The following is a 14,826-nucleotide window of genomic DNA, read 5'->3' on the forward strand; positions in this document are numbered from 1 at the left end:
GAAAGGATAACTGAAATGCCGGACCAAGAGGCACTCCAGAGATGCTGCTCTCTATTCGAATCCATTTTAAACAGAATCTATCTTTTAAAGTATACTACAACAAATAAGCAACCTGTAACTAGAGTAGCTGCTTGACATATGATTAGGAACAGCTTGGACTCAGGGCTCTTGATGGCACCCAGCTCTAGAAAGAGGCCTGGAAGCAGTAGAACATGCCAGGAGGTGAGCTGTGGACTGAGGAGGTATTGCACATAAAAGGAGCCAGGCAGGGTGCAGATTGATTAGCCACGAAAAAGTCATGCGTACCAAGCAAAGAATGAATTACAGAGTTGTGTGGAGAGAAATGGGCTCAGGGCAGATTTATTATGCTCCATTTCCACTCTGCTAACAGGCTGCACAGAGTCTCCGAGGCACAGATTTACTCAGGATTGAAATTTCACATCCAGGGACGCTATCTCAAATAATCTAATTTGGTGAGATGAGAAAATCATATCTCATAAAACGATCATCCCTTTTCAAAAGCCCATATAAAAGTTTACAGGCTGTTGAGGTATCTAGCCATAGCAGGAGCTTCTATTTTAGGTGATATGGAGACAACGGACTTAAAGATAAAATTATTTTAATAAGAAAAGCTACTACTTGGTATGTGCAGTTTGTTCTTTACGACCTGAACTTCATAAATTTTTATAAGGTGTTTGTTGTCAGGCTCAGAAGCTGCTGTGTCACCACTGCTCGGTCACAGCTTTTTCAAACAGAGGCATCCTGATCTGGGTGTGACACATTCCATGGTCGTACAGAGATGACCCCACACCCACTGCTACTGTCTCCTCCGTAACGTTCACATCTTTCATGCAAACGTTAAAGTAAATATATTCCCGATCACTATGAAACGCGTCGCTCTTTTGGCCATTGTACACAGAGGAGCGGAATGCCTTAGCAGGAAGAGTCTTTGACTACCCTCTCCTAATTCTAGATGGAGAAGAAATGATGTTCGAGAGCACCATAAAACCATTCCAAGGAAAACTTCTTCAGGACTTGTGTGTGAGCGTCTTTCAGGGGCTGGAGAAAAAGAGGAAGAAAGGGGAAACTACAGTATTACCAATACTGTAACAGCAGCTATTGTTTTCGAAGAGCTCCTCAGATTTCTGGTACAGAAAAAGTACTTCAAGTACCTATGTTCTCTCATTGAGTCCTCGTAATCCTATGGCATATAGAATATTATGCCCATTTCACAGGAGAGGAATCTTTAGCTAGATAGGTTTGTAATTTGCATAGGCCATGTTGCAGGGACTCAATTTAGATGTGTCAGATCACAAAGAACGCAGTTTTATTCCAAAGTCACCTCCCAACATAGTTTCCCCTCACCATTCCGGATCCCCGGTTATCCAGGAGGTTACTTCCTAGAGGAAAAGGACTTCGGGAAACCTTGGAAGGAAAATGGGATTATGAACTACAGTGTTTCAGACCTGAATGAGCCCCTGAAAATTGTCTCAGCAGAGTACTCACTACATAGGAAAGAAAGAGCAAGGTGTTCACAGGACTAGTTTTGGGTGACACAGCTAGTTAAGAGCAGGAGCAGCACTTCCTCCTCATCCTACCACTAGTGCTGTCAAAGGCAAACATCTGGTTGGGCTGATGAAGGAGTGGTTTTCCCTTCCCTAATTTTGGGGATTTTTTGCATCTCATTCTCTTCACTACCTTCCCCTCTTCCACTGAAATAGAATGAATGGGATAGGGAATGAGGAGGTGCTTAGGATTGGAAAGGTAGGGTCAGGAGGAGAAAGAATATTCTGTTATTTTTCCTTTTAGTTCCTTAAGGATAAAATTCATCTCAGGTATTTTTTGGAAAGGGGGGGGGGTTAGATACAATGAGAGGAGTAATAGAATACTCAGTCAACAAACATTAGCTTTTAGTGTTTACCAGATACTCAAGAACAACTATCATTAGCTTGATGAGTAAGTTAAGGGGTCTGCTCTCAAAGAGCTTACAGTCTAGTGAGAAAAATCAATACAGGCAATATAAACCTATCATTACACTTTAATACTGCAAGCACCAGAAGTGAAACACAGAAAACATGATCTTTTTAAAAAAAAGATTATCAAGGAGTTTAGCTCAGGTATGAGGCCTATACAGGGCTGCCTACGAGAAGTGAGCAAAGAGGCAGGAAAACAGCAGCAGAATTCTGGCTAAGAGGGGACACACTGGGATATGTGCCTTTTGCTGTTAAATGAGATGATGTTCTGGTACATAGTAAGTGCTCAATAAGTATAAGGTAATTTAAAAGCTGGGGGGAAATATGACATAATTGTTCTCTCACCTTTTAGAGTCTAGGAACACCTCTTAACCTACCTGGTTTCTTCTATTTCTCCCTCCCCTGCCTATTGTCGCTCCTCAAATTATCTTACAATAATGCCAAGAAGGGAAGAGATTGTAGTGATAGGCCAAGTTGAGCTTCTACTCAATATTGGATCTCCTCCTATGTTGTTTCTGGTGGCCAATCCTCTTCTCTGTCACATACTTCCACTTGGAGAGAGCATGAAGCTTCAAGACCATTACTGGACAGTTTGAATCATTAGAAAGTTCTCTCTCATGCCCAGTTGAAATCTGCTTCCCGACCTACTGAATTTGACCGGGCCTGCTGGAACTTCAGAAAAAGGAATCTACTTCTTTGTCCACATATCATCCCTTGAAGTCCTTGCAAGCAGCATCCATATCTGTTCAAAGCTTTCTTATCTGGCACCAGATGGTGAGACACATGCCTTGTCCTATTACTAAAGCTGGTTAGGAAATGACGGCATGGGGGTGGGGAGACTCAAAAAGATACTGCTTGTCTCTTTCTTCATTCTGGGCTGCTCAGACTGGCTTCAGCCAGTGCCGATACCATGTTCCTAGTGCACATTTTCTCATGGTCACAACAAGACTTAACAAAAACAAAGAGGTGGGCTAGAGCAAGGAGACTTTGAAGTGGTATGACCTACCCAACTAAGCACAGGTCCTGCGGGCCTGTCAAACAAGCGCCATTATCAGCCCCATGGCACAGTTCAGATGTTGTCTTTTAATTTTTTTCCTAATGTTATAAAAACTTGCCATGTGATCAGTAATCTTCTCTTGAGAAGATCGATAAGGTCTGACATTGCTATCCCCTATATGCATAATTCCCTCTCATACTTGATTTGATTGGTGAAATCATTTTCCAGGAAGATATGCCTTTGGGCCAATCACGCACCTTCACCAACCCCTGCTCCCCTCAGCTACCAGTGAGCCTTCCTTATTGTTGGGAAACGGAGCTGACATACAGAATCCTGAGTCAGGCTGAACACAGGATTCTGTCACAACATGTCCTTGCAATGAAGAGATGCTAAATTGTCAACTTTTATGCCACCTTACCCTCAATCACTCTCTGAGGCTTTTTTGACAACACAGGGTTCTTTAACAAGAGAGAACACTATTGCTGGATTTTAAAATAACAATGATAGAGCTATACACAATATAATACTTAATCGCTTTTAGTGTCATATTTATTCATTATTTTACATAGCAGCACTGAAAGATTCCATAATTAGTAGTTTTAAATGGGTCTATTGAAGTACATACTCTGCACTCAGAACTGTTACACATATACAGTAAACACTTTTACTTGCTATAATTATTGATAATTCAGAAACATGATTTCAAGAAACCAAATATTTCTAAAGATCAGGTTGCCTTTTTTCCACGCCAGCCAGGAGCACTATAATCTGTTCCTTTTCTAATGCAGTAGAAGAGGAAGATAACAGATCTGAGAACTTGTGAAATTCTTGACAAATTTAAACCTTGTTTATGTAAGCTGTACACAGGGAGGCAAGAAAGACTTCAAGCATTTGAAAGGACTTAGAGGGGTCTCTCTGCCAGGACCCCAGTGGTTTGACTGTGAGCCATCACATCTGTATATTTGGCATGGCCCTCTAGGTCCCTACTGGCCAGCTGTGGAAAGGGACAACAGGAAGAGACCAGGGAGAAACGGTCCTGTGTTTCTCACCCTAAAACCACAAGGACAGGAGAAATGGCTGTTGTCAGGATGCAGAGAACGAAGAAGCCTGGAGATGAGAGAGGGAAGAGACACTGCTGACATTCAGTCGTCACGGTGGTCTATGCACTGGCCAAATGGTCCCTGCCATCAATGTGGTTCCCACAACCCCTGGGGCTGTCCGAGGCTGTGAGTCATGCAAACAAAGGCAATGCTCCACACAGCGCTGGCCAGAGAACTTCACCAAGACACAGTCATCATCTGGGGAGCCAGGGAAAAATTCTGGCTTCAAGACCTCCCCTCCCTCCACTTCCTTTCAAATTTATAGGGTTAGGTTTAGACCCTGGAATCTGAGGTCAAGGGGATACTAAGGGAGGTGGCACGTGGTCCACAGTGCCATGGAGAATCATGGTGGACTAAATCCTGTGGGTCAATGAAAGGACAGTCTGGTTCTCTGGAACTCCTACTTGACCAGCTCCACGTGGGTGATCTGAGCAGCTAACGGAAGGGATGTCCTGTGGTATGACACTTGGAGGAACTGAGTCTGGCATGTTTTACCAGTCTCTGAAGAAGCACCACAGTCATTCTGATACACATCCCAAGTTGAGAACTAGTGCTAGTCTAGAGAACGAGTATTAATTTCCAGGTGTGGTCTGTGAATCAACTAATAATAAAATATTTAGATGACTGGGTCCTGCCTTAGACTGGTGAGTCAGAAATTTCAAGGGTGAATTCTAAGAATCTGCATTTTTTTCTCTTTGCAAGCTCTCCTAGGATTCTCTTGGAGAATCTAGTAATTCCAAACATCAGAAGAAACATTTATTTATTGGACCAGCCTGGTGACTACATGCATGAGACACGAGAAGAAGACTATGCAAAAAAGGAACATTAATAAGATTGTACCTTCCACATGCTGTATAGGATCGATTTTACTCCCATGGAAGTGAGATTGACCATTAAAAACCACCCATATAGCAACTAGGTATATATGGACTTAAACTCTTTGACAATTCTGCATGTAGTTCACCAATTATGTCTTTTTCTTGCTATTTTTTTTTTTGGTCTAAATTCCAACTTAGAAAATCCAATTCAGGTATTAAAATAAATGTCCTTGAGCCCAGGATGATCCAAGGAACTATTCAATTGCAATCCAGGTCCCTGAGAAAAGATCTTGAATGAGTCCACCCTAATTACACCAACGTAGTGACATAAGCTGGCTCCTACACCTGGGTCACTCTGACATGGGTCACTTTCAAACAGTCCAGATTTACACATGCCAACCAAGGTCATGAAGCACATTCATGCAGAAGCTACCTTTTAAGGTATGTTTAAAGACCACTTGGTCTTGTCAAAAATTCTGGAGCCCAAATTATTTATTTTGATATTAAAAAATTTGCTTGTGCTTCACATGATTACAAATTTTCAAGAGTCCTTATAGTGTTTACAATTCCACACCCCTATTCTCCCTTTCATTTCACTGTTCTCCTAAAGTAAACAAGGAAAAGTAGTACAGAAAAATATATAATTACATACAAAGTAACTGAAGGCTCAAAAGTCAGAGTTGCAAAAGTTCTCTTGGCAAAGAAATCAGTGTACCTATGAGGTATTTGATATTAATTATTAAACTATAAAATGTATAATAATGACTACTCTATGAGTATTGTAGGTACCAAGCACTTGGCTAATTATTTCGTGTGTACTATCTCATTTTATCTGACAATAAGCTCATGAAAGGTTCACTCATTCTCTCCCAGACTTGGGAAGGTAAGACACAGAGTGGTTGAATAACTTGGCCAAAGTCACACAGCAATAAGTGGAAGAACTAGAATTTGTATCCACAAAGTCTGACTCAGAGCCTCAACTCAACCATTAGATATACTATTTCCACCTTCATTAGTGCAACTCATGTAAGAAATGAGATGTGTTTAATCATCAGCATTTCCAGATATTATTTAAGACCATTTGCAATGACCAATTTATTTAAACAAAGATTATATTTTGATTTTTATATAAATATATAAAGATTATATAAGTAAAGATTTTATATATATAAAAATATGTATAAAAATCAAAATGCCTGTGTTTATATACAAGTATGATTATTTGTGAGGCAGGACAGTAAGAAGTCGGGAAAATTCATTGACAAGTAGAATGGGAATACTGAGACAGATGGCTGATTCAAACTGGCCTAACCTATGCACCCTGACACAACTGCCTCCTTTTCCCTTGCACCGCCACTCGCTTAAGCATTAAGCCCTTAATACAATGAGGTTCTGATCAGCATCAAATAATCTTAGGAACAAAAGCTCAGGTATGTTGATCATAGAGACAGAATTTTGGTCAAACATCTAGGCCTCAGTTATGTTTCACCTCTAGGCCCAGAAATGCAGCAAAACCAAAAGAAGCAACACTATGGCTGATATCAGGACCAGGTGCAATGACCAATGGCCTCCGACCCTAGTGGCAACCAATCAGTAGAGACCAGGACCCTGATCCCATACGCTCATTTTGGTGAAGCAGCATATTAAAGGACACACCTGGAAAGCTGATGAATACCCTACTGAGGTCCTCCCCTTACATCTCCCCTAAAATTCCTGCCTTTAGAAAACAGATAAAAACTCTTAAGACAAAGGACTCAGTGTTTGCATGCACACCTTCTTTCTTCAGGCGTGTATCGTTGCTTTCTTTAGGTGTGTTTCTTTGCTTTCTTTTTCCTAAACTCTAAGAGTCCCCACAAAGCTTGCAACCAGAAGAGCAGTGGACAACAGCAGCTTGTCCTGGACCAACCCCTGGAATCGGTCTCCAGGAGTCCTACTTTTGTCTCTGTAATTTGTTTCCAGAGCCCATGTAGCCCAGCTAGCTCACGTCTTCTGCCTCTGTGGTTTTCTTTTCGTAAGGCCCAAGGCAGCTTTCTGGGAAGCCTGCTTGAATCTTCTCTTTGAGTGTATTTCTGCCTTGTATGCTAAATAAACTTCTTTTTGTGCTAGAGTTCTTGGCTCTGAATCCTTTCTTTGCTGAACTCAAGAATGGAGAGCCAACATCGCTGATAACATTTGTATATAAACAATGGCATTTTATACTTTGTATTCTTATTCTCAACATTATATTTTTAATAACATATAAATTAGTACCTCTCTTAAAGTCTGTGAGGAAATGTTTTTCCACCTCTAAAGTATCAAATTTGAGAACATCACCCAGTCCGACCCAATTTCTATGTGAAGTTTAAATTCTAGTGTTATTACCAGTGGAAGTTTTCTACCCTTACTTGTAATGTTTAATCTCCCTAGGCTCAAATTTAAAATATTCTAAATTCTCTTCATCTTATTTTTCTAATTTATTAATAAGAATTTTGCACAGAGATCCCTTTAACCCTAAAGACAGTAATTTTCTTTGACTGAATAGTAGTCACTTCCATATCCCTAACTAACACGAGAAACTAATACGAACAAGTACACAGACATAGCAATCTATTAAGGCTGAGATGAATTAGAATCTGAACTCCTAGTTTGAAACCAGTATAAACTGACCAAGAGTCCAGGCCACTAGACTCTGGAAACCTGTATAACAGAGTAACAATCAAACTGACCACTCTACCTAATAAACTTCAAAAATCACAGCTCTCTGTGGAATTTTACACAACTTTAACATGAGTATATTGAAGCAAAGATTTAAAAGAATTATCAAATTAACTCTCACAATGGGCCTTTTCTCAGTGTAGCTCAAAAGTTCTTTTTAAAATTTCATAGCATCTTCTTAATTGTGCTGTTAAAAACAGCACACACCAAAAATAGGGAAAATAAAATGCAGTGAAGATTTAATTGAAAAGAGTAAATAATGCATAAAAAGCACATTTTGTTCCCTGAGAAAAGGATGAGAACTCGTACCCAGCTACAGTCCTGTAACAGGTACAGGATGTCAGCAGAACAGCCGACATTCATGACTGCCTGCCTATGCCTCACCTACAGGGGCTGCTGAGCACCTCTCTTATTTTCAGGTGTGTACAGATAAAAATAAGGGATGTGGCCCCTCAGTTAATATAGATTATGTCCATTTATTCAATCTTTGCTTTGCTGATACAACGATATCATAGTAGCATAAAGGCTATTTTAGAATCTCAGCCAAGAAGAGAAGGTTGATTAGGTGAGCCTGCATAGGACAGGATATCTGTGTGTTGATGTGTTTGTTTTTAATTATTATTTTTAAGTTCCATTTCCCATTATAAAGTCAGAAGTGCAAATGATTATTAGCACATTTATATTTATTTCCAAAATAAAATCCTCTCTTAGACCCGTGAATTTCAAGCCTTTCTATTTGTTGATGTTAGAACTTTCTTTATTAAAGAGCTAGTCATTTTTTATGAAGTAGATATAAAAGCCTGGTCATCTTTTTGTATCAGTTTATATGTTTTTTAATCCATGTCTACTGTTTATGAGATCACAGAGTTGATATGGCACTGAATGGATCAAAATTATAAGGGTGGCTAGGTTTTATTAATATATACACCTTATGTATTTTTTCACTGACTTCCAAAACATGCACTCATACATTTCTCTTCAAATTGATTTTACTCTGCAGAATATGTTGAAGCTGAGCTGGGGGGGAGAGCACTGGCTCAAATAAGCAAGATGACCCTTAAGTGATTCAGGGATATAAACTGTAAGAGTATGATTATCCTGATAAACAACCACTACTGTGTCTTGAACAGCTACAGTGTGCACAGCGCCCCACCACTGGCTCTTACCAATTCCTCACAACGAAATCAACCCATTTCACAGATCAGGAAATCAAGGCCCAAAGAAGTTAGGTGGCCTCCCCAAGCTTTCAAAGCTACTATCAAGCAAGCCCGGGTTTGACTCAGCTCAGCACAACGCTATGTTCCTAACCACCAGTCCACACTGCCTTTACAGGTCAGATGCTGTATTTTCTCTACCCAGGCTGGAAATTAGAATCATTTGGGGAGATTTCAAAAATATTGATAAATCATTCCCTCAAGATAAGCTAAGAACATCACTATTTTTTTTAAAGCCCCTGAGAGGATTTCAGTGAGAATCCAGGGTTGAAAATAACTGGATTAACAAATGCCAAGGTTTTTTTCTGTTTGTTTTTTTTTTCTTGAGAAATGTGTCTTCATAGAGAGAGCAGATGACAGCTAGCGGGAGGGAAGGTTAGGGGGTGGAGGGATTGAACAAAAAGGAAAAAGGACTCACGAACACGGACACCAGTGTGGTGACTGCCGGGGGAAGGGGGGTGTAAGGGGACTAAATGCTAATGGGGAAAAACACAGTGAAGATTAAAATAAAAAAAATAATGAGTCGTTCTCCAAACAGTGCAAGAATAAAAGCTCAAATTGTTTATCTAGAACAGAAACACTAGGTGGGGACATACATCAAACCAACATCATCAGACCATCCTTGTTTCCTCTCCAACACGCTCCTGCCTCATGGAAAGATCCCACATGGCATCTTAGTGCTGAAATAGACCCAGGAAACTGTGTAATCCACACCCTCCAGTCACCAGTGAGGAGCCCAGAAAAGAAACAGCTTTGCCCAATGTCTCACAACAGCAGTAAAGACAGAATGAGAGCTGGAGTCTCCTGTGCCCTATTTTACTGCTCCTTTCACAGAAAAATTTTGGAAGCAGTAGGAACACGACTGGGGCAAGGAGTCAACCAAGGCATTTGAAGAGAATTTCAAGACCATGAGACTGCAAAGGAAAGGACAAAATCATAACAGAAGAAGAAAGGAGAAGAGCCACAATCTGAAAGTGATGGGTGAAGGGGAAGGAATACATAGTGAAGCAATAGAACTGGCCAGAGAAAAATTCCATACAAAGAGAACTAGCCATTGTGATGCTGTATCAGCAAAACAGGGAAAATACAAGAGAATGACTGCACCTTCCATTCACCTTTGGGAAGCATGCTAAAGCCGAAAGTACTTTCAAAATAGAAAGGCATACGAAAGCTAACACTAACTGTAGGAAAATCACCTGACAGAGAGGCAGGAGCCGCCAGAAACTCCCAAACCCGTATCGTCTACTGCCATTGCCATTCAAGGTAGAGTTCGTGGATCAGCTATTTCAACATCACCTGGGAACTTGTTAGAAATGCTTATCGTGACCTGCTAAACCAAAACCTGCATTTTAATAAGATCTCCTCAAGATTAAGATGCATATACAAATTTAAGAAGCCCTGGCCCTGCTCTAAGAACCGAAGTGAGGAATTAGAACAAAGAGCTATTATAGGCAGAAACCAGTACTAGAGAGCTAGATAGAATTCAATCTGATTAACTAAATTATTTGTCAACGTGCCACACCATGGACAGACCCTGAGCTGGGTATTTTGGGAAATAGATGCTGGAGGTTAGGCACGGTTGGCATGGTGCCGTTAGTGGTGAATGCAGAAAGTACATACATGTGAGGAGGACCATGACTTGTGTTCCAAGAGGAAGTCAAACAAAATGGTATGGAGGAGCAAAAACTGAATTTGGAGGGAGATCAGGAAGCATGTAGCAACGGCACTGACTCAGACAGGCAGAAACGGTTATGGGAAAGTGGGAGGGCCTATTTCAGGCAGAGGGAACAGCATAAGCAAAGATGCAGAACTCAGAGGCCTGTTGGGTGCTCAAGGAACTTTGCCTTCAACCTAAGGCAGTGTGTTTTGGTTTTGTTGTTGTTGTTGTTGTTGTTGTTGTTGTTTCATTTTTTCAAGCAGACTCCTGATTCTGTGATGACGCTTCAGAGACTACTGATGGTAGGGAGGGGAGGCTGATAGGATTGCTAGGGCCCCATTTCAACCACATGAGATTATATTTTAACAGTGGATTCCACTAGTGGAAAATAAAATCAGAACCCTATCACGGAGCCAATACATAGGTACTTCTAAAATTATTACCTACAACTGTGCTTGGCACGCAGCAGGCACCCAAATATCCATTGAGTAAATTGACAAATGAGCCAATGAATCTATGAGATCAAAGTACAAAATGTGGAGTTTCTTTGGGCCTGGACTGCAAAGGGTCTTAAACATCAGAAGAGAGATTTATATGGCATTTGGTAGAGGGCACTAGGGAAAAGTTTATTAGCCAGTGACTGGGCTTGGCTCTGCTTTGAGAAGCTTATTCTGCAAACCAAGTGTAAATGGATTGGAAATGAGAGACTGGAGATGCGAAACTGGTCAGGAAGACACCATGGCAGACTCTGAAGAGTCCGAACAAAGGCATTGCTAAGGGAATAAAAAGATGAAAAGCAGGCAGCATGAGGTATCGTGGGAATGAAGTCTCTAGCATTTACCTGTGCAGTATACGTGGAAAGCAAAGATATCGGGAAGGTCCTGAGTGACTGCAAGAAATACAGAAATTAATAGTCACTCCTGTTCATGGAAGGAGAAAGATGTTGATTCCGACATGTTAGATTTGAAGCACCTGAGAGTAGTAATATAAAGCCATCTTGTAGGTGATTCAAAATGTCAATATGAAATTTAGAATGGAAAGTAAAGATAAGGATGTTAGTTTAGGAAGATATCTAGCACTAATAAAAGGACATCACTAATACATATTTAGCACTAATAAAATATCTAGCACTAATAAAATGAATAAAAAGTAACATGCAAAAAAAGCGACAAAAATCATCTACAAAGAGGATTGAGAGAAATACACAGAATTTAAAAATGAAAAATAAAAGGAAGGATAAAAAAGACCATATTGAGACATGGGGAACAGAGATAGGGGGTGAGGGGAAGGTGGCAAAATATAGTGAAATGGTGGGTTGGGTGAGGGGTGTCACAATAAAACCCAAGAAGTAAAAAGCAGTGGGAAATTGGGACAAACATGTTCATTGTTCTTTAAATGTTTGGAAGATATACGATCTTACAGAAACAGGAGACAATCAATTTTGCTTTTTATTCCTGTTAAAGATTTTTGCAAATAAAGCAGTCACACCTGCGAGAAGTAAACTAATTGCTTGTATTTTTAATATAAGTTATTGTTAAAAATCAAGCAATAATATCCCCAAATTCGGCTGGAAGAAAAAAATCTAAAGGGTGCTGGGGGGAGCAGTTCAAAGATTTAAGATTCTTTTCTCCTTTGTGTTGGAAGCTCCACACAGTGTTATTCTAGGTAGATGCTTCCCTTTAAGAGTTGTGCTTGTTTTGCAGGATTTTTATTATCTGTCTGAGCCAGGTCCCTGGCCTAAGAAGAAAGATTCTGAAAACACTTGATAGACTTTGATAGATCCTCATATAATAGTTACACTTCATAAAGGTATCCTTCAACTGGCATCAGGTCTCACTAATTGGCCATGTTTGGGTGACAAGTTCTTTCTCTGGCTCGAATGTAGAGGAAACGCCATCCTTGGTTTCCTTTCTACCTCAGTTTAAGAAGGAAACGTTAAGTTCACTGTTCTATTATTGCTCTGGGAATCTGTTTATTGGTCAAATGCTGTAAAATATCAACTTTTATTTTCTCTAGATGCTTCTTAGTGGTTATTAAACTATTATAAAAAGATCATTACTTAGGTAAAGTAAAATAATAGAATGCAAACGAAGTACGCAAGGAATGATACTGCAAAATATTTATATCACTAGGATGACTCCAGGGAGGGCAGTAATTTTTCCTTTGCTAGGCGAATTCACCTTCTCAAAAGAATTTTACTACAAATACAAGAGAGGTCAAGGAGAGCTACAAGAATAGTTATTTGATTTGTGGTTTTCATTCCAAGCTTCCTCCAATCACTTTTGGTAATCAGTAGGAGCGTAAATTATAAATCCACAAATACTTAATTTATGGGAATACAGAATCTGAACTACAACACACACTTTGACCAAATAAATATCTTTTCCACCGTAAAACCCTCAAGCAACAACAGAATTAGCAATGCAGTATTTGCATTCTCAGGACATTCATCTAATACACGGAAGGGGTGGTCCATACTCACTGAACGTATGGGGTCAAAATAAAATGAAAGGACTCTGAAAACCGGTGAAATATTTCAGGAAACTCTTTCAAGCCAAAACCTTAAACTTTATTTAAGTTGTAGTTTACTGACTTTATGAAAAGCCTCCTTTTTAATTTGATAAGTGCATTTCCTACAGCTTCCGGCATTGTTTTGAAGCTGCCAATTTGCAAGCTTTAGGTTGCACTCCATAAAGCAAATGTTTTATTTGTTCTTTTTGAGCATCTTTTGCTACATTTTAACAAAGTTTGCGTTCACCTTGGTGTGATGCTCCTGAGCAAAGCAAAACCAAAAGAACTGCACACCACTTCTCTGTGGGAAAATGAAAACAACATTCGCTAAGCCAAGAACTTCCTAGAGCATTCCAAAACTGTGTTTCTTTTGTACCCATGGGGGCAAGGGGCTTGATGGCAATTTATTTTCCTTGAAGGACCACAGCACTCCTCATTCAGCTTCACCGTAGAAAGTGTTTGTCCTCTAGAGCCTGGGAAAGCATTCAGGGAAGCATCGTCCTGCCAGCTCTCCCCACCGGCCCCCGCAAGTAGCAGTGGCGAAACAGATGGTCCTCCCTTTCCTTCTCCTTGTCCCTTCCGCAGTCCCACAGTGTCCTCCCATTCTACGCTGACACCTTCACCCAGAGCTGGGTAGCCTAGGACCCCCCGCCCCCCCACGCAGGGGTCCCAATAGCTGCAAACTTTGGAACCTTCTCTCTGCCTCACCGCCCCCATTTCACCTTCATTCAGCAGAAGAACTCTCTCTGGACCCCAAGCTTCGACTGCAACCTTCCTCCCACACCCCTTTCCCCAAATACCCATTTATTTCCCTAAAATGAAAAGAGAGACGTCCAGCCCTAAACTTCTTAGTCCAGGTGGCGGAGGCACTGCGGCTAACCACAGAGGGACACTCTCCCTGACCTCTCCCCTTCTCCTTCTGTCCTTGGGAATCTGAGCCCAGGAGCCCACAGTGGGAACTCCTCCACTCCTCTGGCTTCCATGACCTATTCCTAACTCCAGGGGCTCATGGGAACCTCACACCCCACAGTCTCGGCAAGCGGCAGCTGGGCGTCCTCCTCTACAAGTGGGACCGCGGGACAAAGTGGAAACTCCATCGGGAGGGGGGCTCCGGGCCATTCCCTAGCGCGGCGCGCCCAGGTGCCAGCTCGCCCTGAGGAGGCGGGCGGGCACTGGGCGGGAAGGCGGCGACAGTACGGGGGGCGCGGGCCGGGCCGGGTCGGGCTGGGCTGGGCGCCGGAGCTTACCTCGGTGCGCGGGCCGCTGGATCGTGGGGCAGTGGTTCCTCCAGCCCAGCCGGGAAGCTGTTGCTCGCGCTCTGGCGGCTGCGGCGGTCCCGCCGGTGCAGCGCTGGGGCTTCGCGCAGACGCTCTCCCGCGATCTGCGGCAGCCCGGGAGGTGGCGGAGGCGGCGGCAGCGGCGGCAGCGGAGCCGGCGACGGCTCGGCCCGGCGCGGTCACGAACAGTCTAACTCTTGCGGACTCGGGGCTGAGGCGCCGGACCGCGGCCCCAGCACTGAGCGCCTGCGCGCCCCCCCTCGCCCAGGTGAGGGGCGTGTGCCTGCAGCGGGCTGGGCGCGCCCGGCCGGGGGCTGCGCTCCGGCCCTGCCCAGCAGCCCGCCCGGCCCTCTGGCCTGGCGGAGAGCCCCAGGGTTTAGACACGCCAACGCCACTCCCGCGCGCCGAAGCTGGTGACGGTTTACGAGGCAGGGACCTGCGAGGCACACACACTAGGGTGAATAAGGCTGGACCGCTCAGGGGCTCGTTGACACTGCAGAGTCGCCCGCAGCATCGCCGCGTTTAAATCCCGCCTTTCCAGGCGTGCGCGCACAGCGGGGGAGAGGAGGCTGCGTCCCGACCAGG

The 14,826-nt window shown here is 42.6% G+C and overlaps 1 protein-coding gene across 3 annotated transcripts in view; it reads right to left on the reverse strand.

The window, feature by feature from the left end:
- ZNF385B (zinc finger protein 385B) overlaps positions 1-14,374 on the reverse strand; it is a 369,869-nt gene extending 355,495 nt beyond the window's left edge. The window contains exon 1 of one of the 3 annotated variants that reach the window (XM_054562404.1): positions 14,212-14,374. The gene's annotated coding sequence lies outside the window, so the exon portion shown is untranslated. The remainder of the gene's footprint in view (positions 1-14,211) is intronic. The other 2 variants (XM_054562402.1, XM_054562403.1) reach the window with 2 other exon arrangements.
- Positions 14,375-14,826: the final 452 nt, after the last annotated feature.

Source organism: Pteronotus mesoamericanus, unplaced genomic scaffold, assembly GCF_021234165.1.
Source record: "Pteronotus mesoamericanus isolate MK-2021 breed Mesoamerican mustached bat unplaced genomic scaffold, CSHL_Meso_final scaffold_651, whole genome shotgun sequence".
Classification (NCBI taxonomy): Eukaryota; Metazoa; Chordata; class Mammalia; order Chiroptera; family Mormoopidae; genus Pteronotus; species Pteronotus mesoamericanus.